This window comes from Pseudorca crassidens, chromosome 3, assembly GCF_039906515.1.
Source record: "Pseudorca crassidens isolate mPseCra1 chromosome 3, mPseCra1.hap1, whole genome shotgun sequence".
Taxonomy (NCBI): domain Eukaryota; kingdom Metazoa; phylum Chordata; class Mammalia; order Artiodactyla; family Delphinidae; genus Pseudorca; species Pseudorca crassidens.
Window position 1 is genome coordinate 106739712 of NC_090298.1, and position 25335 is coordinate 106765046.

Genomic DNA, 25335 nt, shown 5'->3' on the forward strand with positions numbered 1-25335 from the left:
TGCTATTTGCACAACTTTTTTCCTAATTGCATTTTCCGTAGGCAGTTTGTGCCAAAATGAACATTCCACTAATGATGCTGGCAAGACAGTTTGTCAAACACTGACACCTAGTGAACATTGCTATACAGACCTTGTTCTGGCCTCTGTTTCAGGTCCAGGAAATTCCACAGACCTTCAATGTAGGAGGCAGTCAAATCTCATTCACCTACTTTGAGTATTAGACTTGGCAGAGTTTGACTCCGGAGTGGCACTCCTGCTCATGACCGGGCCCCCGCGCAGGAGTGAGTGGATGCCCTTGGAATGCTGGCGAAATTTTTAATCTAAGAGAAACAACCAGACAGAAGAACTCCTGCAAAATTACCTAGAGAGCTTCTCAAGTCAAATATAAATATTTCATTTTCGTTACCTGCCCTGGTGTGTGATCAGCACTGCATGCTGGTCCTTCACTGCCTGGTGAGAAGAGCTCAGTCTTCCATTCACAGGGGTCCTTGGGTGAGGTGCTGGGCTCGCTCTGAGATAAGTGTCTTAAAATCAGAGAACTGGCACTTCAGAGGTAGTCGCTGCCAACTCGTGTGATATAATGGAGGGATTTCAGACCCATAGAGAGACAGGGACTTTTGTGGGGTGTGATGGAATCTGAATGGAACTGTGATTCACACATAATAGGGAACAAATGAGAGCTCCACCAGAGAGTGACGCTACACTTATTTACTTAACTCTGCAATGTAGTTTACGATGCTATTAAAAAGAGCTCGCCAAGGCCCACAGTTCTGAGAAGCAGCGAGTGAGACATGCAGGGAAAGTGTCTCATCCGTTGCAGTGTCCTGCCCTTTCCTTTCTGCTCTTTGGAATCACTCAGCAGGCGGCTGGACCAACCTGAAAACCAGGTCTCTCTTTGAGTTGAGTGTTTTATTTATCACTATGGCTCTGCCTTGGCTTCGAGTGTTCCCTGAGATGCAGAAAGCACCGGAACAGGTCCCCTTCCTCCTCTCACAGCTTGTGACTGGGACTCCTAACGTCCACACTGACGCTGCCTAGAGAGTGGAGAAGGATCTCGGGGTCCCAGCTTATAGCCCTGCTTGCTTGTGTGCAGCAAGCTCTCACACCTGCCTTTCTGAAGGCTAGGGGCGGTCATCCTTCAGATTAAGACAGAGGCTCTAAACCAGGTTACTTAGGTTCAGAACCCTGCTCCACCTCTTATCAGCTGCATGGACCCAGACAAGTTATTTATGGTCTCTCTGCTTTGTCGCCCCATCTGTAAAATGAGGATAAAACAAGTCTTACCCCATAGGGTTGCTGTGAGAATTCGATTAGTGTATGTATGTTTGTGTGTATATATATAGATAGATAGATAGATATAGATATATAAATGTTAGCTAATAATAATATTGCAATATTACTATAATGTAGAGAAGACATACATGATGGACTTTCAGTGCTAGACTTTGTTTGTTTATGTGGTTTTTGTTCTGGTTTGGCAGAGTTTAGATTATGTTACTGTCCAGTTCTTTGCAAAGTCTAGCTGTTTGAAGTCTCATCTTACTGTTGGGTGTATTGCTGCAGACGTACGTGGACTTCTGAGAAACACTGACGTTTGGCTCAGGCTCTTCCTGTCCCCTCCACCCTCCTCTCCACCCCTCTTCCCTTCTTTCCTTCCACTTCCTTTTTCTCCCTCATTTTCCTCCTCACTCTCTCCCTCTCTTTCTCCCCACCTTCTCCCCCTTTACTTTCTAATGAAAAGCTGGATGTTTTCCTTTAATGGCACTCAATTCGTCTTCACCATCCCCCTTTGTCCTGGCTGTCCCTACTTTGCCCAGAAATCTCTCAGCAGCTACGGGAAATAGCGTGCACATGCATATACGTGTGCGGGTGTGTGTTCCGTCAATTCTTCGTTGACATCAAATTAGAAATGTTTGCCAAGACACTCTTCCTCACTCAAGATTTGTCTCAGGTGGCAGGAAAGTCCAGTGGCTACCTGAGCCCCTCACAGTTACCCTAACAGCTAACTGTAGATTGGAAATTTGATCTTGGTTCAAATAAGCCTGGAGTGACTAGAGAGACAAAAGCAAGCTCAGTGCTTTGGTCCTAAGGGACCAAAATAGCTCTTTGCCAAAATGACACTTGTGCTTCTTTTGTTACTGGTTCACAGGTCACAATGGACAGTTTTCTTAGCACTTTATATCATTATACAAAAACAGCAGTGACATTTTCAGTGCTAGAGGCCAAATCCTCCTTGTATTAATAGGCTACTTGGGCTCTTCTAGATGGCTTTTGACCTTTTCCTAACTCTGAACCCTGGGCCATTTCCTTTATCAACTTTTGTTATCATTAGGAAGTATTTCTGCTGTAATAAAAAGTTAGAAAGGTAGTATCATGTACCTGCTACCTGTCAAAAAATATGACAAATACAACTTCCTCTTGCCTTAATATCTATTATAAAAGCTACACTGACTGCTGTTTACTAGTTATGTGCCTGTTTTTTAAAAAACATTTAACCTTAAGTGCTGTTATGTTTTAAGTCCAGTTCTTGAGTGGATGTGTATTGAATTTAGCTTAATTAAACTCATTGGGTTTTATTTCTATGATCATATTTTGTGTTTCCCATTGGCCCATACTTATTTTTCCTTTATAAATTTTGTTTGGATTGATCAAGATTTTCTTCTTCTTTATTGGCTTAGAAGCAATGTATTCTATTTCTCTTTTTTATGGTTATTCTTAAAATCTTACTCCTTGTAGGTAGATAATTAAGAAAGTCAGTCATTACTTTTGCTATGTCTAAACAATAACTTAGAATATTTTAACTTTGAAGATTATCTCCATTAAATTAGTTCCTGAACAAATTATTCTATCATTTTCCTTAGAGTTTATACAATTATTGCTGATGTATATATTAGCACAAATTTACCAGTTCTATTGCTCATCATTATTTTTTTGTCTCAGGTCTTCCTTTCTGTCTCAGGTCTTCCATTATATTTTTGTCTCAGGTCTTCCTTCCTTTTTTGTCTCAGGTCTTCCTTCCTTTGAATATGTCATAATTTTATCCTTGTGCTTTAAAGATAATATTTTGGGGCTATAAAAATCTTAGTTGACATTTATTTTACCTCAGCACTTTGAGGCTTGAGGCTATTATTTTTCTTCCGCTTTTAAGTTTTGGGTTTTTTTTTTTTTTTCTCTTTCTAGTCAAGCTATCTTTTCTGTCTGGCTGCTATTAAGATCATTATAGCTATAAGATACTCTGGTTTAATTATATTGTATTTAGGTGTGAATTTGGTCCTATCTTGCTTGTGACTTAGAGCATTTAGTGAATCTGAGGACCCATCTTCCATTGCACTAGAAAATTCTCAGCCATTATCTTTCAACATTGCCTTCGATTTGTTATCTCTGTTTCTTCTTAAAACTCTCATAAGAGGCATAATGACCTTTCTCATTGTTTCCTCCATGTCTTTTCATTTCTTTTTTTGTGTGTTTTCCACTTTCTATTTTATACAAACTGTGTTAGAGACAATCACTTTAGAACTTTAATTCAATCACTTTAGAATTATGATGATAGTTGTGTCTGATACTATATATTAACAATTCATTGATTATTTTTAATTTCAGTGATTTTATTTTTTCACTTAGTAGAAAATTTTATTTAATTTTTGTTCAAATCAACCTAGTATATTTTGAAAGTATTATATCTTTTTATTTCATTTATATTTCTCTAAACAGTGTAATATTTTACTGTTATTATTTACTGATGCTTTCATAGTCTACTTTGGAGTGTAACTATACCGTTTGCTGTGTTTAAAGCCTTGATTTTGATAGCTTATATTCTCTCATGTCTTATAGTTTCAGACTACATGCTTATGTTGGAAAGGAGTGGTGGAACTTTATTTAAGGAAACTTTATGGGGATCGGATTGAGGATGTATCTCCAAAGTTACTTTACGTTTTCTTCTGCCATGAGCATTAGTAGATGGGATGACCTGACTACTTTTGTGCTCATATACTAGCTTCTGTATTCTTAGACCACAATGGAGTGGTACATTTTATTTAAAATATGCTTGAGGGTACACCTTTGGTTACAATTTCTCAGAGATCTTTTACCCAGATCCTTGTACTTTCTACCCCAGACTAAAATGAGCAAGATTTCTCTGCTCATCTCCATAAACTGACAGATGACTTTTCCCCCCTACATCTTTTTTACACCGAAGGTAGGGCTCTTAGATGGTCCTGGCTTTACACACATACTTTTTCAGTTCCTCACCTTGCACGGTCTCAACATTTGTCTCCTACGCCCTGCCAAAAACCTAAGCCTCTTCCATACTCTGCTACCTTGGCTTTCACCTTTTTTGTGTTGCTTCCTGAATGCTCAGGTTTAAAAGTATGTTTGTTACAGTTTCCCATTAGGATGGGCACTACCAAAACACCAGAAAACAACAAGTGTGGGTAAGGATGGGAAGAAATTGGAGCCCCTGCCCATGGCTGATAGAAACATAAAATGGTGCAGCCACTATGGAAAACAGTACGGCAGTTCCTCAAAAAATTAAATATTGAATTCCCATATGATTCAGCAATTCCACTTCTGGGTATATATCCCAAATAATTGAAAGCAGGGACTTGAACAGATATTATTACACCAACGTTCATAGCAACATTATCCACAATAGCCAAAAAGTGGAGGCATTGTGTCCACTTGAAGGATGAGTAGATAAACAAAAATGTACATAGAATGTAATATTTTTCAGCCTTAAAAAGGAAGGAAATTCTAATACATGCTACAACATGGATGAACCTTAAAGATATTATGCTAAGTGAAATAAGCCATTCACAAAAGAATAAATATTGAATAATTCTATTTGTATGAGCTATCTAGAGTAGTCAAATCCAGAGAGACAGAAAGAATAATCGTTGCCAGAGAGGATGGGGGCAGCGCAGGAAGAACAAGGAGTTATTTAATGTGTATGGAGTCTCAGTTTTGGAAGATGCAAAAGTTCTGGAGATGTATGGTGGTGACCGTTTCACAACAATGTGACTGTAATTAATGCCACTGAACTGTATACTCGAAAATGGTTAAAATAGTAGATTTTATGTTTTATATATATGTATATATACACACACACACAGACACATATGTGTTGCCACAATAAAAAACAACTATATTTGTCACACATTTTATCCAGTATTTCTAGGTGTTTTATATCAAAAAATTTTCCAGGCTATTTGAACTGCAATTTTCCCCAAACAGACATTCCCTAATTATCTTACCCTTAGGACGTTTGAGCTTTTATTGTATGCCAATGTATTGCTGAGACAGATAAGACAGCAGAGAAAATAAAACCTAAGGCTTCATTATTAGAGAATTCTTGTTTTCTTTAGTCTTATTTGATTGCTAAGGTAGTTGTATGAATATAATAGGATAACAGGGATCTCAAGGCTCCAAGATGATAAGTAGAGTAGTACCTGATCTCACAATAAATAGAATTGGTATCAATGAAGCTACATGGTCCCTCAGACACAGCTCCTCTTTTTCTCTCTGGCTTTTTCATTTTCTCTAATAATTATCCCCTTATCTTCACTTTCTCATGGTAACCATTTACTACAGCTTTTTGTAACCCATTGGAATAGACCAAGATCTCTTTACTTCATGAAAATTCTTGATGTAGTATTTTGGCATCTGCCTTTCCAAATAAGAGCTGCAGGTCCTTGGTGTCCCAAGTCCAATCATCTGGTTCAGATATGTTCATTCACTAATAATGAATGCATGACATGGCAATGTGAGGAGCTCCATGGACCCATTCCCCAGCAAAACCGGTGAAAAGTATTTTTAAAAACCCAAATTATTTGCAGTTTCTCAAAATAGTCCTAAAGGCCTACAGCAAGTAAAGAAACACTCAAGAAAGCCTTCTGAAAATTTGGTGAAAAGAGCAAAAATGTGTGACATTTGAACTACAACCTGCTCCCCCCATCCCCCCTCTTCAGCTCAGCGTAATGGAAACTGTACTTCAGATGGGTGCAGCCAAGAACGCAGGGTTTTCTCTTCCTGCAGCTCCCAGGCAGAGGCTATGGCATCTTCCCAGAAGGGCAGGATGTCAGTATTTCTCATCCTGCTCCCAGCTACATGTTGTAAAGGCTAAGTTCTGGCTAAGTATTGCCAAGAGTTGGGGGCTCTCTTCTTCCATCTAGCCTCTTCTCATGGGACAGGAGCTCCACCTTGGATGTAGTGAATACTGGAGCCCTATCACACTTGGCCTGTTCATGAGATAGAGGTTCCATGTCAAAAGTGGCAAACTGAGACTGTCTGCAACCTCTACCTCACTGCTAAGTGCCCCAGATCCTGAAGCACGGGTGTCGCTGAGAGAAAAGTAGTGTGTTACTTTCTCCACTTTGAGATTCAGAGATGATCAGAGATTTTGCCCAAGGATAAAGGCAGGTCAAAAAGACAGCAACTGAACAGAGTCTGGGGAAGTTCAAGCTTAAGGGCACTCTCAAAAACAATGGAGGTTGTAGTGAAAAGCAATTAAGTGTAGATGTATAGATTCCATTAGAGATATAAGCTAAACCATAAGTCAGCTAGTTTACCAGAGAAGAGCAGTAAAAAGGACAATTAAGAAGAGCCTTTCTGAGGGAGAGGAACCAAGATGGCAGAGTAGAAGGAGGTGCTGTCACTCCCTGTTGTGAGAACACCAGAATCACAACTAGCTGCTGGACAATCATTGACAGGAAGATACTGGAACTCAAAAAAAAAAGATACCCCACATCCAAGACAAAGGAGAAGCCACAGTGAGATGGGAGGAGGGGCGCAATCACAGTAAAATCAAATCTCATAACTGCTGGGTGGGTGACTCTCAGACTGGATAACACTTATACCACAGAAGTCCACCCACTGGAGTAAAGGTTCTGAGCCCCATGTCACACTTCCCAACCTGGGGGTCCGGCAACGGGAGGAGGAATTCCTAGAGAATCAGACTTTGAAGGCTAGTGGGATTTGATTGCACGACTTCGACAGGATTGGGGGGAAAAGAGACTCCACTCTTGGAGGACACACACAAAGTAATGTGTACATCGGGACCCAGGGGAAGGAGCAGTGACCCCAGGGGAAACTGAAACAGACCTACCTGCTAGTGTTGGAGGGTCTCCTGCAGAGGTGGGGGTGGCTGTGGCTCACCACGGGGACAAGGACACTGGCAGCAGAAGTTCTTGGAAGTACTTCTTGGCATGAGCCCTCCCAGAGTCTGTCATTAGCCCCACCAAAGAGCCCAGGTAGGCTCCAGTGTTGGGTTGAATCAGGTCAAAAAACCAACAGGGAGGGAACAGCCCCACCCATCAACAGTCAAGCAGATTAAAGTTTTACTGAGCTCTGCCCACCAGAGCAACAGTCAGCTCTACCCACTACCAGTCCGTCCTATCCAAAAACGTGCTCAAGCCTCTGAGCCTCATACACCTGAGGGCAGACAGCAGAAGCAAGAAGAACTACAATCCTGCAGCCTGTGGAACAAAAACCACATTCACAGAAAGATAGACTAGATGAAATGGCAGAGAGCTATGTACCAGCTAAAGGAACAGGATAAAACCCCAGGAAAACAACTAAATGAAGTGGAGATAGGCAACCTTCCAGAAAAAGAATTCAGAATAATGATAGTGATGATGATCCTGGACCTCGGAAAAAGAATGGAGGCAAAGATCGAGAAGATACAAGAAAAGTTTAACAAAGACCTAGAAGAATTAAAGATCAAACAAACAGAGATGAACAATACAATAACTGAATTGAAAACTATACTGGAAGGAATCAATAGCAGAATAACTGAGGCAGAAGAATGGATAAATGACCTGGAAGACAGAATGGTGGAATTCACTGCTGCAGAACAGAATAAAGAAAAAAGAATGAAAAGAAATGAAGACAGCCTAAGAGACCCCTGGGACAACATTAAATGTAGCAACATTCACGTTATAGGGGTCCCAGAATGAGAAGAGAGAGAGAAAGGACCTGAGAAAATATTTGAAGAGATTATAGTTGAAAACTTCCTTAACATGGGAAAGGAAATAGCCACCCAAGTCCAGGAAGCACAGCAAGCCACATACAGGATAAACCCAAGGAGAAACACGCCAAGACACATAGTAATCAAATTGGCAAAAATTAAAGACAAAGAAAAATTGTTGAAAGCACCAAGGGAAAAACGACAAATAACATTCAAGGGAACTCCCATAAGGTTAACAGCTGATTTCTCAGCAGAAACTCTACAAGCCAGAAGGGAGTGGCATGATATACTTAAAGTGATGAAAGGGAAGAACCTACAACAAAGATTACTCTACCCAGCAAGGATCTCATTCAGATTCGATGGAGAAATCAAAAGCTTTACAGACAAGCAAAGGCTAAGAGAATTCAGCACCACCAAAGCAGCTCTACAACAAATGCTAAAGGAACTTCTCTAAGTGGGAAACACAAGAGAAGAAAAGGACCTACCTACTAAAACAAACCCAAAACAATTAAGAAAATGGTCATAGGAACATACGTATCGATAATTACATTAAACGTGAATGGATTAAATGCTCCAACCAATAGACACACTCACTGAATGGGTACAAAAGCAAGACCGGTATATATGCTGTCTACAAGAGACCCACTTCAGACCTAGGGACACATACAGACTGAAAGTGAGGGGATGGAAAAAGGTATTCCATGCAAATGGAAATCAAAAGAAAGCTGGAGTAGCAATACTCATATCAGATAAAATAGACTTTAAATAAAGAATGTTACAAGAGACAAGGAAGGACACTACACAATGATCAAGGGATCAATCCAACAAGAAGATATAACAATTATAAATATATATGCACCCAACATAGGAGCACCTCAACACATAAGGCAACTGCTAAGAGCTATAAAAGAGGAAATCGACAGTAACACAATAATAGTGGTGGATTGTAACACCTCACTTACACCAATGGACAGATCATCCAAAATGAAAATAAATAAGGAAACAGAAGCTTTAAATGACAAAATAGACCAGATAGATTCAATTGATATTTATAGGACATTCCATCCAAAAACAGCAGATTACACTTTCTTCTCAAGTGTGCACAGAACACTCTCCAGGATAGACCACATCTTGGGTCACAAATCAAGCCTCAGTAAATTTAAGAAAATTGAAATCATATCAAGCATCTTTTCTGACCACAATGCTGTGAGATTAGAAATCAATTACAGGGGAAAAAACGTAAAAAAAAAAAAAAAACACATGCAGGCTAAACAATACTTTACTAAATAACCAAGAGATCACTGAAGAAATCAAACAGGAAATCAAAAAATACCTAGAGACAAATGACAATGAAAACACAACTATCCAAAACCTATGGGATGCAGCAAAAGCAGTTCTAAGAGGGAAGTTTATAGCTATACAAGCCTACCTCAAGAAACAAGAAAAATCTCAAATAAACAATCTAACTTTACACCTAAAGGAATTAGAGAAAGAAGAACAAGCAAAACCCAAAGATAGCAAGATGAAAGAAATCATAAATATCAGAGCAGAAATAAATGAAATAGGAACAAAGATAACATTAGCAAAAATCAATAAAACTAACAGCTGGTTCTTTGAGAAGATAAACAAAATTGATAAACCATTAGCCAGACTCATCAAGAAAAAGAGGGAGAGGACTCAAATCAATAAAATTAGAAATGAAAAAGGAGAAGTTACAACAGACACCACACAAATACAAAGCATCCTAAGAGACTACTACAAGCAACTCTGTGCCAACAAAATGGACAACCTGGAAGAAATGGACAAATTCTTAGAAAGTTATAACCTTCCAAGACTGAACCAGGAAGAAATAAAAAATATGAACAGACCAATCACAAGTAATGAAATTGAAACTGTGATTAAAAATCTTCCAACCAACAAAAGCGAGGACCAGATAGATTCACAGGTGAATTCTATCAAACATTTAGACAAGAGCTAACATCCATCCTTCTCAAACTCTTCCTAAAAAATTGCAGAGGAAGGAACACTCCCAAACTCATTCTAGGAGGCCACCATCACCCTGATACCAAAACCAGAAAAAGATACTACAAAGAAAGAAAATTACAGACCAGTATCACTGATGAATATAGATGCAAATATACTCAACAAAATACTAGCAAACAGAATCCAACAACACACTAAAAGGATCATATACCATGATCAAGTGAGATTTATCCCAGGGATGCAAGGATTCTTCAATGTACTCAAATCAATCAATGTGATGCACCATATTAACAAATTGAAAAATAAAAAGCATATGATCATCTCAATAGATGCAGAAAAGGCTTTTGACAAAATTCAACACCAATTTATGATAAAAACTCTCCAGAAAGTGGGCATAGAGGGAACCTACCTCAACATAATAAAGGCCATGTACGACAAACCCACAGCTAACATCATTCTCAATGGTGAAAAACTGAAAGCATTTCCTCTAAGATCAGGAACAAGGAAAGGATGTCCACTCTCACCACTGTTATTCAACATAATTTTGGAAGTCCTAGCCACAGCAATCAGAGAAGAAAAAGAAATAAAAGGAATACAAATTGGAAAAGAAGAAGTAAAACTGTCACTGTTTGCAGATGACTTGATACTATACATAAAGAATCCTAAAAATGCCACCAGAAAACTACTAGAGCTAATCAATGAATTTGGTAAAGTTGCAGGATACAAAATTAACACACAGAAATCTCTTGTATTCCTATACAGTAATGATGAAATATGTGAAAGAGAAATTAAGGAAACACTCCCATTTACCACTGCAACAAAAAGAATAAAATACCTAGAAATAAACCTACCTAGGGAGACAAAAGACCTGTATGCAGAAAACTATAAGACACTGATGAAAGAAATTAAAGATGATACCAACAGATGGAGAGATATACCATATTCCTGGATTGGAAGAATCAATATTGTAAAAATGACTATACTATCCAAAGTAATCTACAGATTCAATGCAATCCCCATCAAATTACCAATGGCATTTTTTATGGAACTAGAACAAAAAAATCTTAAAATTTGTATGGAGACACAAAAGACCTCGAACAGCCAAAGCAGTCTTGAGGGGAAAAAAATGGAGCTGGAGGAATCAGACTCCCCAACTTCAGACTATACTACAAAGCTACAGTAATGAAGACATATGGTACTGACACAAAAACAGAAACATAGATCAATGGAACAAGATAGAAAGCCCAGAGATAAACCCATGCTCCTGTGGTCAACTAATCTATGACAAAGGAGGCAAGGATATACAATGGAGAAAAGACAGTCTCTTCAATAAGCAGTGCTGGGAATACTGGACAGCTACATGTAAAAAATGAAAGTAGAACACTCCCTAACACCATGCACAAAAATAAACTCAAAATGGATTACAGACCTAAATGTAAGACTGGACACTCTACAGCTCTTAGAGGAAAACATGGGAAGAACACTCTTTGACATAAAGCAAAGCAAGATCTTTTTTGATCCACCTCCTAGAGTAATGGAAATAAAAACAAAAATAGGGTCTTCCTTGAGAGTGCGCCTGCCAATGCAGGAGACACGGGTTCATGCCCCGGTCCGGGAAGATCCCACATGCCGCGGAGCGGCTAGGCCCGTGAGCCATGGCTGCTGAGCCTGTGCATCAGGAGTCTGTGCTCCGCAGCGGGAGAGGCCACAACAGTGAGAGGCCTGTGTACTGGAAAATAAATAAATAAATAAACAAATGGGACCTAATGAAACTTCAAGGCTTTTGCACAGCAAAGGAAACCATAAACAAGACAACCCTCAGAATCGGAGAAAATATTTGCAAATGAATCAATGGACAAAGGATTAATCTCCAAAATATATAAACAGCTCATGCAGCACAATATTAAAGAAACAAACAACCCAATCCAAAAATGGGCGGAAGACCTAAATAGACATTTCTCCAAGGAAGACATACAAATGGCCAAGAAGCACATGAAAAGCTGCTCAACATCACTAATTATTAGAGAAATGCAATTCAAAACTACAATGAGGTATCACCTCACACCAGTTAGATGGGCATCATCAGAAAATCTACAAACAACAAATGCTGGAGAGGGTGTGGGGAAAAGGGAACCCTCTTGCACTGTTGGTGGGAATGTAAATTGATACAGCCACTATGGAGAACAGTATGGAGGTTCCTTAAAAAATTAAAAATAGAATTACCATATGATCCAGCAATCCCACTACTGGGCATATACACAGAGAACACCATAATTCAAAAAGACACATGCACCCCGATGTTCACTGCAGCACTATTTACAATAGACAGGTCATGGAAGCAACCTCAATGCCCATCGACAGACAAATGTATAGAGAAGTTGTGGTACATATATACAATGGAACATTACTCAGCCATAAAAAGGGATGGAATTGAGTCATTTGTTGAGATGTGGATGGATCTAGAGACTTTCATACAGAGTGAAGTAAGTCAGAAAGAGAAAAACAAATATCGTACATTAACGCATGTATGTAGAACCTAGAAAAAAGGTATAGATGAACCGGTTTGCAGGGCAGAAGTTGAGACACAGATGTAGAGAACAAACATATGTACACCAAGGGTGGAAAGCCATGGGGGCTGGGGATGGTGGTGTGCTGAAGTGGGCGATTGGGATTGACATGTATACACTGATGTGTATATAATTGATGACTAATAAGAACCTGCTGTATAAAAAATAAATTAAATTCAAAAATTAAAAAAAAAAAAGAAGAGCCTTTCTGGGATCGAACAACTCGGAAACACTGACCTCAAAAACTATCACTAACAAAAGATCCTGAATTTAATTAGATCAGCCTGTGGAGCAATGTATGCCCCAGAGCATTGTTGAAAGCAATAGAGCAGTCAGCTGGCAATCAGTGGGGCTTAACAGCTGGTTGTGGCCAGGGAAAGAAACAGTCAGAGAGAGCCCTGCCAAAATCACTGCCATCCCAGAGTGACTGTGCATGCTCAAGGCTGCTCCATCTAAGAACAACGTTAGATGTTTCACAATTTGGGGAGAAAACAGACTTCACTAAACTCATCAAGCCAATCACTTAACAAATAAGCAAAAAGCAATAGCAAACCATGTTGTGAAGGGCCAGAGAACCAATACCTAGTCTTGCTATATTACCTAAAATGTCTAGTTTCCAAAGGGAAAAAAAAGAATGCAAGACATACAAAGAAAGGAAAACCTACATGTTTGGGGAAATAGCAGGCAACAAAAACTGCCTGTTTTTAAATTAATATTTAATCTAATATTAAATATTAGATTTAATAAAGACTTTAAAGTTGCCATTATAAATATGTTCAAAGAACCAAACAAAACCATGCTTAAAGAAACAAAGGGAGAAGTGTTGACAGTGTCTCATGAAATAGAGAATATAAAGAGATTATTAAAATTAATGACATTTTCAATAAATTTCAAAATTTTTCAATGAAGATATCATTAAAAAGGACCAAATGGAAATTCTGGTTTTTACTGTAAAGTAAAATAACTGAAATAAAAAATTCACTAGCGGGTTCAACAGTAGATTTTAACTGGCAGAATGAACTTGAATATAATCTTTAGACATTATGCAACCTGAAGAACAGGGAGAAAAAGAAATGAAGAGAAATGAACAGAACCTCAGAGAAATGTTGGACACCATTAAGTGCATCAATATTTGTAAAGTGGGAGTACCAGAAGGAGAGGACAGAGAGGAGCAGAAGAAATATTGATTGGAAACTCCTCAAATTGATGAAAAACATTCATCTACACATACAAGGTCAACGGAATCTACTCATCTTGTCTGAGAGTATGGGCAAACGAATATAAAACAACACCATTGCTCTCCAGCAGCTGTTAGGAGGGAGCATAAAAAAGGCAAAAAATAATCCATATCTTTAGCAGAATTATTAAGTAATCGGCTCTTTTAATTTTTGAGTTAGATAATAAAAATATATTTAATTCACATCAACAAGAATTTTCCTTTAATGGGAATCTTGAGGTCCTGTAAAACACTAAAGTACCTTCATAACCAAAGACATATTAAAAGTAATCAGTGATGATTTAATGATTAAATACTATTGTAAGTATCAACTTTATTGACTTAAATATTTGACTAATATAGAATATTAACTCACATCATCTAATAGTGGGCAGAATAGTTTCTAAACTAACTCTTCTACTCCTCTGGGATAGAACATGCCTCATGCAGAGACAATTAAAGTTTGAGGATCTTGAAGTCTCTCCCTCCCCATATTTGCTTCTCCTAAGACTTACTACTCCCAGTTAAGCCCCTCCTCCAGATGCAAATGGAAGAAGGACCCTATTTAAAGCTGGGTCCATCTTTTACGTGAATCTGAGTGAGCTAGTGTACTTTCCTAAGGTAAAGCAGAGAGACTGGAAGGACCCTTTAGAGTCACTAAGATTGGAAGACAACACAGCTTGGGCAGTGCCTGTGGGTATGAGACCCAACTTTGACTACTTTTAGACCTTATTTATACCCTTCTCATGTGGGGATTTTGAAAAGCAAATTACTTTTCCTTTTTGGTGAAAGAATTCAAATCTTTTAAACTCATTTGTCTCTGCTTTCATCCACAAAATTTTTAAATGACTGCAATTTTAGGTAATGACAGAAAAACACATAAAGGAAAAAATGTTCTGTACTGAGCCATATATATTGAAGCTATGTTGTAATTATAGAACATAGCACAGTTCTGAGGCTTTTCGGTTGAGAGGAAAACAATAGTAGAGATAGGTGTTTACAGAGAGACGGAAATGCTTCAACTCTAATGAGTTTAATCATCACATTCTCTTGTGGATTATAAAATTGAGAAGGAAAGGATGCCAAATTATAGAGACCTGTACTTTTTATGAACAAGTCTGTATGTCAAGAAGCTTCAAGAATCTGGTGTGAGGCAGGCCATCAGAATCTGTCCACTGAGTTACCCTAGTAAAGTGCTGTGGCATTAGCCGCTTCACTCCTTTGACCTAATCTCAGCATTCCTAGCTTCCGAGGTGCAAGAGTGTGGCCAAAAAGGAAATGCACATTATTTTTCAGTAATTCATGAAGTCTGATGGAAAATATATATTTTATCATAATAAAACTATATTAGTTAAAACATCAGTTTAATTTTGTTTGTCGTAAATTTCTTTTAGATGAAAGGACACAGAGGAGGGATACCCTTCAGACTTGTGGTGGTGGAAAAAGTCAGGAAGGCTAATTACTGAGCTCAGCCCTGAAGGAAAAATAGAAGACAAGCAGTAGTTAAGGCAGGAAAAACATCCAAACAAAAGAAGCAGAATGTACAACGTCCAGGGGTAAAAGTGAGCATGATATATACTGGGACCTGTCAATATATTAGCTTTGTTGAAGTATCAGGTGTGAGAGGGACAAGGTAGAAAAATCTAACTATTAAGAGGTGCGGCTGAAGAAATCAGGCAGAGGTTCTCCCTTAATCTAGCAAGAGCTGGCTGTGGAGTCAAGTAGAGCCAGTGGGGATGTTAAGTGGAGGAATTCTAGAGATACTAACATGAGGTAAAGACAACAGAACATGTTATCTTTTGTGAATGTTGAGAACTTTGGAGTCAAGCATTTATATACTGGTATCTTATTTAAGCAACAGGGAGCTGATATCCCCATCTCCTGAGGCCACGCTGCAAATGGAGGACTATGTTTAGCAGGTGTGGTCAAGGGTGGGTGATGGGTGGAGACAGAGGTCAATATAACTGACAGTTCTACAAACTTCTGTTTCATCTTTATAAGGCATAGATTTTGTGAATACATTTTCTTTTTTTCTGGTCTCTTTTGTACAGAATGGAAACTTTATCTCTAAATTTTAATTGAAAACTTTGATGAGAACGTCAGAAACACTCAGGTTTGCTGCTACAAAGGCACCCATCCCACTTGACTAAGGATGTCCACAGCTGAGGCATTGCCCAAGTAATTCAGGCCAAAATAAGGCTCTTTTCCTGAACTACACAGATCATCAAAGATAGAATAAGAGACTAATTCTTCTGTTATACAGGGGCTGGGGAAAATTTCTTCAGATCCTCTCTTTGTTTGATGCATGTAATAACGATGAAGCTTAAATGATTTTATAGAGGAAAAGTGGACATTTAAAAATCAGTCTTCTTTAATTTTAAATAAATATAATTTGTTTTTTGTAGTGATTATAGTTAGAACATGTTTTAGAGCTTCAGTCACGTCCAGGAACATCTAAGAACACTGTCTAGGATCCAGAAAATTTTTTTTACATGTCCTTGATGGTAAGTTAATTTGATCTTCATAAGAACTGCCTTGGCTGTTGTCAGAGTGTGAGTTTAAATGTCTGAAGTTTGAGAGGAAACAGATCATTTTGGGAAGTAACTTAGGATGACAAGGGAACTACAGCATTCAAACCACATCAATCAAGGGGGTGGAGGAGTACTACTAAGCACATATGAAAATAGTTGGGAAGTTTCCAAAGGCATGGAGAAAAGCTATAGGAAGCACTATAATGTTTAGTTTTAAGGGTGTGGTTCTTTCTTTTAAAACATTCGAATAGCTCTAAAAGGATACATTTCCTTATATATTGCTGACTGTTGTTTTTTTTTTTTTTAATACTAGCTAAGAACAGCACCACTGGGAAAAGATCTGGGTTGTCTTTGGTTGCTAGAGAATACCTACATTCTTTGGATAAGAGACACGTATAATATTTCTTGCTGCCAAAATTATCATCTGCCAGTCTACTTTATGTAAATGTAAGGCTACCAGAAGAGGGGTTTTTTTCCTCCTCAGGAGGGACAACAATTTGTGATATTTACAAATCACCTGATAATATCCTTCACATGCAACAGCAGGGGAAATAAGGTGAAGGAAGTGCAAGATGGGAGGTGGAAGAGGTGAAACTGGGTATCTAGAGAACCACAGGGTATCCTGATACATCATGAGAAAAGAATGAGAGTAGGGGCAATGGTGGTTGAAAAGGAGAGTGGAAGAACTCATTAAGAAAAAAGTTGGCAGACTTCACAGTTCTCATGGAGCTGAGTCTGGAGTCAACAGGTAATTAAAGAAGAGGAGGGTTTGAGTAATGATTGCATATATGATCATGACTCCTTTTCCAATACATACATGTACTTCCAATACATATATACATTTCCATATATATATATAAACATTTACTTATTTACAAAAATATGATAATCTATACACGTGTGAGTGATAAAAGAGTGTATGGAGATCAGCAAGTACTGACGTAACCATCTTTTTTGTATGCGGTGGCCCATGTATTTGCCTGCTACAATTTTATTATTATTTTGGGTCCTTGATCACATGATTGAGCAGTGTTGTCTTCTTTATTTGTTCTGAGAGCTTGAGATAACCATGTGTGCTGTGTGGAGTTGTCACTGTGGGGATGGGGGTAGGGTGACATTAGTGAGGGTTATGCAAAAAGGAAGTCATAGGGGCACCATAACACCAAGTTATGATCTATTCGATACAAAGCTATATAATATATTCATTGAATAAATATTGATTGCTCTGGGCACTGTATTTGGGCAAAACATATGGAGCAAAAATAGGCATGGTCTCAATATTGCAGAGCTTAAAATATTAATAATAATTAAGTAACCTTTTAAGTAAGTGGCATTTAATGGCAAACCAAATAAGTGCTATGAGAAAAAGGAACATGATTTATAGGAGAATTATAACAGAGATACCTAATTTGGATATGTGGAGTTATGGAGGGGGAAGATGGTAGGAAAAGCTTTCTTGATAAGAAAGGTTTGACCTTAGATCTGCTGGATGTGTAATAATAATTCTCTGAGTGGGTAGACAAGAAGATATGTATATGGAGAAAGAATGAGAGAGGGAGACAGTCAGGAAATAGAAACAAAACTGCAGGAGGAAACAAGATGCATTTCAAGAAATGAGAAATGGTCAGTATAGCAGCTGTATAAGTAGGGAGAGGGAGAATGGTTCAAAATTAGTAGACAGGGACCAAACCATTCAGAGCTTTGGGTCAAATTCAGAATTTTTTTCTTTCTCTTAGGAGAGATGATGATAAAATATTTTAAGCAGAAGTTTTAATAAAAACAATGTTTGCTGAAGTGTGTAGAATGGATCAAAGAGGAATAAAAGTGGCAGAGAGGAGATCAGTTAAGGATCTACTGCAGGAAGCAAAACAGAGATGATAGTAGCCTGGATTAGGATAGTAGTCATGGAGATGGAAAAATATGGATAATTTTGTTAACTATTTAGATAGTGAATGAAACAGTATTTGATGATAGATTTTATATTAGGACTTAATGGAAAGTGATGTGTCAATAATGGTTGTGTAATAGGATGATTGAAATGGCATTCTTGGGAAAAGGATTCCATGTAAAGAGAAATATATTTTGGTTTTAGATATGCTGAGTTTGAGGGCCCTTGAAATAGCAAAGACAGAATGTTAAGTGGCAGAAAGATATCTGGATTTGGAGGTAAATGATTATGTTTGGGATGACTGCAGCTGCTTAACACTTCTTGCCCCATCTGTAAGAAGAAAGAGATATGCTGAAGTTAGGAGCCCCCCTGAGCCAGGTCAACTTCACCTTCTGATTATGCAGAGACTTCAATCAATGTATCTATTGAATTCTATTTTGCAGATCCCCCACGTTAGCATCTGCAAGCCTTGTGTATCACATATAATAAGCTTCATAAATGACTTCTCTTTTAATTTTCTCTAAACACAGCATTTAAAACTCAGTTTCTGAAATTTTCATAGTGTTTTTGACTGAAAAGAAAATAACCAGCTTCCACTGACAGATTCATAGAAAAAGATGATCAGTTATTTTGACCATTCATTCAACAAAATATTTATTGGGCATCTACTATGGGCAAGCCTTATCTACTATGGGCAAGACTTTTCTAGGTGCTAGAGATACACCAGTGAATAAAACAGGGAAAAAAACCCTACCCTGACAGAGCTTATGATGTAATGCACTAAATTTGTTTCTATACAACATAATACATACATTAAGCAAAATGAATAAATTTAATATATAGTATTTTAGATAATGATAAGTACGGGAGAGAAAACATCAAACAGGAAATGAAGTTAGGAAATGTATGTGTTAGAAATGCTCTAATTTTAAACAGGCCAGCCAGGAATGACATAACTGAGAAGCTGATATTTGAGAAAAGACCATAAAGACTTGAGGGAGTGAAATTTGTGGATACCTGAGGGAAAAGCATTCCAGATATATAGAAAATAAATATAGTATCAAAATGGTAGACATAATGCCTACCTTATTAGTAAGTACATTAAATGCAAGTGGACCAAATTCTTCAGTTGAAGGGCAGATATTGGAAGAATTGTTATAAAAACATAATCCAACTATATGCTATCTCCAAAAGACAGCATTATTCAAATGGCCAAAAAGTGGAAACAATCCAAATTGTATCAGTGTATCCAACTGATGAATGGATAAACAAAATGTGGCATATCCATACAATGGATATGTTCAATGGATATTATTCAATCATAAAATATAAAGAAGCACTTATACATGCTATATAACATGGATGAACATTAAAAACATTATATTAACTGAAAGAAACCATACATAAAAAATGGATATTGTATGATTGTGTTCTATAAAACATGAGGAATAAGTAAATCCATAAAAAGAGAATGTAATTTAGGGTTTGGCGGGAATTGAGTGGAAATGTAATGGGGGTACTGTTTATGATATGGGGTTTCTTTTTGGAGTGATAAAAATGTTATGGAATTAGATAGTAGTGATGATTGCACAACCTTGTGAATATACTAAAAACACTGTATTGTATACTGTAAAATAGTGAATTTTGTGGTATGCAAAATAAATAATTACCACTGTTGAAGAGGACAAATGACATAGTAGATTAGAAAGAACAAAATAGAAATTCTGAAAAGAATAATAATTAAAATCAAAACTAATGGATGGTGGGAGGTGGGGGTGGCTCAAGATGGTGGAGTAGGAAGACCCTGAGCTCACCTCTCCCCATGATCACATCAAAACTACAACTACATATAGACAAACTCTCTCTGAAAGAGAACCAAAGGCTAGCAGAGCAGCTCTTCTACAAACAGGGCTGTAAAGAAAGAACCACATAGAGTCTGGTAGGAGGGGAGGAGAAGGTATCTGCACCCCTAGTGGTGACCCAGAAGAGGAGGGAGATGTCACAGGCTTGGGGATCCTCCCTGGAGAGGAAGGGGCTTGAACCACACATTAGGCACGCCAGTCCTGGGGTCTGGCACCAGGAATACAAGTCCTCTTGGCTGATTTGAAAATCACTGGGGCTTACCAGAGGGCTGTAAGAGATGGACAACAGTTTTATGTCATTTGCTCTATTTGCTTCTTAAATTTTGTTGTCAATATTTAAGCATACATAAAAGCTCCTGATAAACAAATTAAATCCAAACAATTTTCTATTGTTTGTATTATCAGCAGTTCTATCTTTTTTGACTAAACAAATTCTCATATCTTTCTTCAGTGAGTCATAATTAAAAGCATTTGACTAAAGATGGTTATATTTGTATATTCTGAGACATAGAAAATAAACTTATAGGTACTAAAGGGGAAAGGAGGGGGAGGGATAAATTAGGAGTTTAGGATTAACATATACACACTACTCTATATAGAATAGATAACCAACAAGGACCTACTGTATAGCACAGGGAACTATACTCAATATTTTGTAATAACCTATAAGGGAAAAGAATCTGAAAAAAAAAGATATATATGTATGTATAACTGAATCACTTTGTTGTACACCTAAAACTAACACAACATTGTAAATCAACTATTCTTCAATTTAAAAAATGAAAAAAAATTAAAGAAAAATAATTCAGATTGGAAATAAGCAAAGTGACCACATAATTTATCCTTCAAACTGGGATGCTTTTGAGAGCAAACATGGGCACTAAAATCATTAAAATATTATAACTTTTAGAAATATTTATGAGCCAGCAAATTAGTTTTATCTTTTTTATGGACCTATAAAATTGTTCTATTTAATATCCATTTTCAAAAATAGACTATGCCCGTATACATTAAAGTAAAATATTGATTAGCTGAAAATTAAAAATAGAAGCAAAATAATTGTTTTTGTTATATATATTCACATACTTTTATCAGTTTTATAGCTATTTCTGCTTTTAATACATTGTTGTTAATATTTTCTAGAGAATATATGTTCAATATAAATTATTATTTTTAATTTTTCATAAAATTGTCTGCTATCTTCTCGAAAATTGTCTTTTATGGTACTGAATTTGAAGTGAGCTTGACTGTAGACTATGATAATTTTACTTGATAAAGTGCTCTCACTACACATGCTGACATGCTTTCTAAATTCAGAACAAGTTCTGCTAAATAGAAGACTTTCTCAATTTTAAACTTTGTATTAAACTGTTAACTCTAACTCTAACCTTAACCCTAATTTTAGCTTAATATTTTGGGTCTTTTTTGCCTCCATTCAAGAAGCCGTCTCTGAGAAATATTACTCCAGGATAACATTTATCAAAAAATCCTCTCTATGTATGATTCTTTTCAATGTTTTGCAAGTTTAAATTTGGAAAACTGTAGGCCTTCTCAATTTTATTCCACTCCAGTACAAAATTTAAATTTATTAAAAAACGAGCTCCATTAAAGATTCTCCACACAAATAGAGACATTTCAAATTTCAATTATAGAACATCTATCTAAAATAATGTACATCCTTTGAGTTCATGTTATCTAATTTGTTCAGTTTCTCTTTAGCTTTGTAAGGGGGATTTTTCATTGTCTTCCATTTTGTAAGCAGTGCTTTCAGTCGGTGCAATATGCAAGTGTTTAAAAGATTTTTAATGCTCAACTCGTGCAACATTTTGATTAAAATTTTCCAACTAATTTTAAAGAAAATTCTCCTAAACGCTAAAGGACTAATTTACTGAAATGTTCAATGCCATTGTAGAACACTTAGGTTGATTTACAAGGCAGGCTCAAATCTAATTTTCAGTTAATATTCAAGTAGTGAAGTGCCTGCAGCTATGCTGAAGTGATTTTTAAAATATTAAATATCAGTTTCACCACCAAAAAATTTTAGACCCATTACTCAAACTATATATATGTAATAATATTTACAAATTGCAAATTTGGACAATTAACACATTCCATTTCAATTGGTAGAATCTTGAAGCTGGCTTGAACTCAGTTATGAGCTATGTGTGTACTACCACCAATTCCAAGTGAACGATTCTCTCTATTTTTTTTAAGACTATTGATTTTATCATAAACTTTGTTCTAAATTTGTCATCATATTTTTACTACAAATTATTCTATCTTCAGTGTTGAACTTTTAAACACATTTTACAATATAATCCACTCCATCAGCTGTTTTATTGTGCAAAATGAACTAAACACTTCTCTTTGATTCCAATAATTGAATGAAAGATATTTGAATGATTACTTATATGAATGAATTGATTTTCTATTTGAAGTACCCAATGACATTGATGACAAACAGAATTAATTATTTACCAAGTTTTTCTTTTGCCAATAATGGATGCATTAACAGATATTGCTTCACTTTTACATATGGACAAGAAATCTTGGAATTGAAAATGAACACATTTAACTTAGAAAAAAATGAAAGTGATACTTCACAGGTTGATATGTAAGCACATTTTCTGCAAATGCACGTACTAAATTGTTTTCTCCAGGCACCATCTTCTTAAAACAAATAATTTTTGAAGTAGCTACTAATGCTTCTTTAGGAGATTTATGTCTTCTGGTTTTCATGTGTTAGTGATACAGTACTACAGGTATCATGGTGTATGGGAAATGATGAACATTTTGTGCAAGTTACTTTTTATCACCTACTTTCTTAAGAAATGAAAATTCAATACTAATTTTCCTTAAATAGGCACTTTTATTTTAGCTCATTGCTTCTATTGCAAAATTTAAAAATTTGATAGACAATAAATATTATACATTGTATGATACAATAATGACAATACCACTACATCAAGAATTCAGACTACTCCCTCTTCACTCCATAAAAGGACAGCTTCAGATCTATTTCCTACACAGTAATCGCCTACAGGAAACCTATAATTTCTCATGTTTCCCCTGACCTCACTCCCATCTATCATGAACAGAGTCTTCATGCAGGACTGGTCGCCTGGCAGATTTATCTGTCTCATAGACTAAGGCAGGATGAAAGCACCACTGGATGGTTTGCCCAGTGGCTGGCTAGAGCAGAGTGTACAGTGTTCCTCCACCCCTATCCAAGACCAGGAGATGGCTGTCTCTTGCATTTTATGTCCTAGGAACATCACTTTGTCAGCAAGCATCCTGCATACTGACCTTGAAAGGAAAATGTTAGTTTTCTTCAATCTGAAGGTTTCTGGAAAAGAGAAGGAGTTATGTTGGTTGTCTTTCAGTTTAAATTAGGTAACAAGTCAAAACTATTCATTCCACATAATTCTCACACTCTTCTACATGAGACCATGAAAGAAACTACCAGACCTACCTTGGTGTATTTTAACACAAATATTAATAATACTTTGTGAAAAATGAAGAACCTTGAACAAATGTAGATCATGACAGAATGCCTGGACAACTGGCAGAAATTGAGACAGTCCTGGGCAAACCATAATGTGGAATGTTGTGGTTATTGATTGCAGTGTATGAAACTACCCCAAAAAGCAATGGCCTAAAACCATCCTTTCCTTACACCTCATGATTTTGTGAGTCAGGAATTCAGGAATTCAGGCAGAATTAAACTGGATAATTTTCCTGTTTTATGTGTCATCAGCTGAGGTCACTGGATGGTATTCAGCTGGTAGCTGGTCTGGTTTGGAGGCTCCAAGATGGATTCATTCACATGCGTGACACTTTGGCAAGAACAGCTGTCACTCCTTCTTCTTCTCCACTGTAATCTCAGGGCTTCTCCGTTAGTTCTGTCCCTCAGGCTAGCCAGACTTCTTACATGGTGGCCTGGGCCTCGTAGAAACCAAGATGAAAGTTGTCAATCATTTTTAGTCTAGACTTGGAACTAGTATATTGTCATTTCTGCAATACTCCATTGGCCACAGCGGTCAAAGTTTAACTTGCATTCAAAGGGAAGGGACCCAGTTCAAATGGATGAAGTGTCAAAGAGCTTGTGGCCATCTTTAATAAGCCACATACAGTCACAATGGGCTCAGGATAACATTGGAATATCTGTGCACACCCATTCACTTGCTGTTAAACCAAATAGTATCAACTGTTGTCCTTACTCAAAGCTAGCAACACAAATTTCTATAGTCAGTCTCATGATAATATTAACCTTTGCCTATCAGACAAATAACTATTAGCACCATCTGTACACAAGACAAGGGTACTTGTGCTAACTGCTATGGAGTAAAAACATGAACCCCAAATTCCAACCTTTAAAGAGCCAAGAATCTATTAAGAAGGTAACCATTCTCAAACAAGCATCAAAAAGAAAGGGGTGTGATTTCATAGGGAAGTTGATTCCGGTGCCCATTTAAGAGTCCATGCAGGCTTACTTATGATTGCAGAAAAACTGTTTATTAAAATTATATAATATTAATGCATAATTATCAAGCCCATTTAACATTTTATAGTCTTTATTCTTAATATTCCAAGGCATTTAGCTGTGGTAATATACTTTAATAATTGACCACACAATGTTAGGATAGGTAATAGTTTTATTTTAAAACATTTTAGCTACACTTAAAATTAAAGCCTTTAGAAGAAAAAAGATGTAATTTGTAAAATGTGGCATTAATATAGGTGGACTTACAAATCTGGATGTGTAAATGTGTTATCTTAAGAGATAGAGACACTTGTGTGTCAGGCCCATGAAGTCCTAGAGAGGTCTAGGAGTCAAACACACACACACACACACACACACACACACACACCGCAAATTGTGGGCATTTCAACTGTAACTTTGACTTATGATTATCACTATATGAAAAAAAAAATAGACCTCAAAAATAAGTGGTGTAAAAAGCCAATGTTATCTATACTGAGAAACAATTGCTCTAAGTCTGTAGCTAATAGCTCCAGAGAAAGAAATGCACCCTCTCCAAATAAACATTAGGTCTAACTCTGTAAAGGATCATGAGTTTTCCCCCATAAGAAGTGCAACAAAAATTGGAAAACTGGGGCTTCCCTGGTGGCGCAGTGGTTGAGAGTCCGCCTGCCGATGCTAGGGGACACAGGTTCGTGCCCCGGTCCGGGAAGATCCCACATGCCGCGGAGCGGCTGGGCCCGTGAGCCATGGCCGCTGAGCCTGCGCGTCCGGAACCTGTGCTCCGCAACGGGAGAGGCCACAACAGTGAGAGGCCCGCGTACCGCCAAAAAAAATTGGAAAAC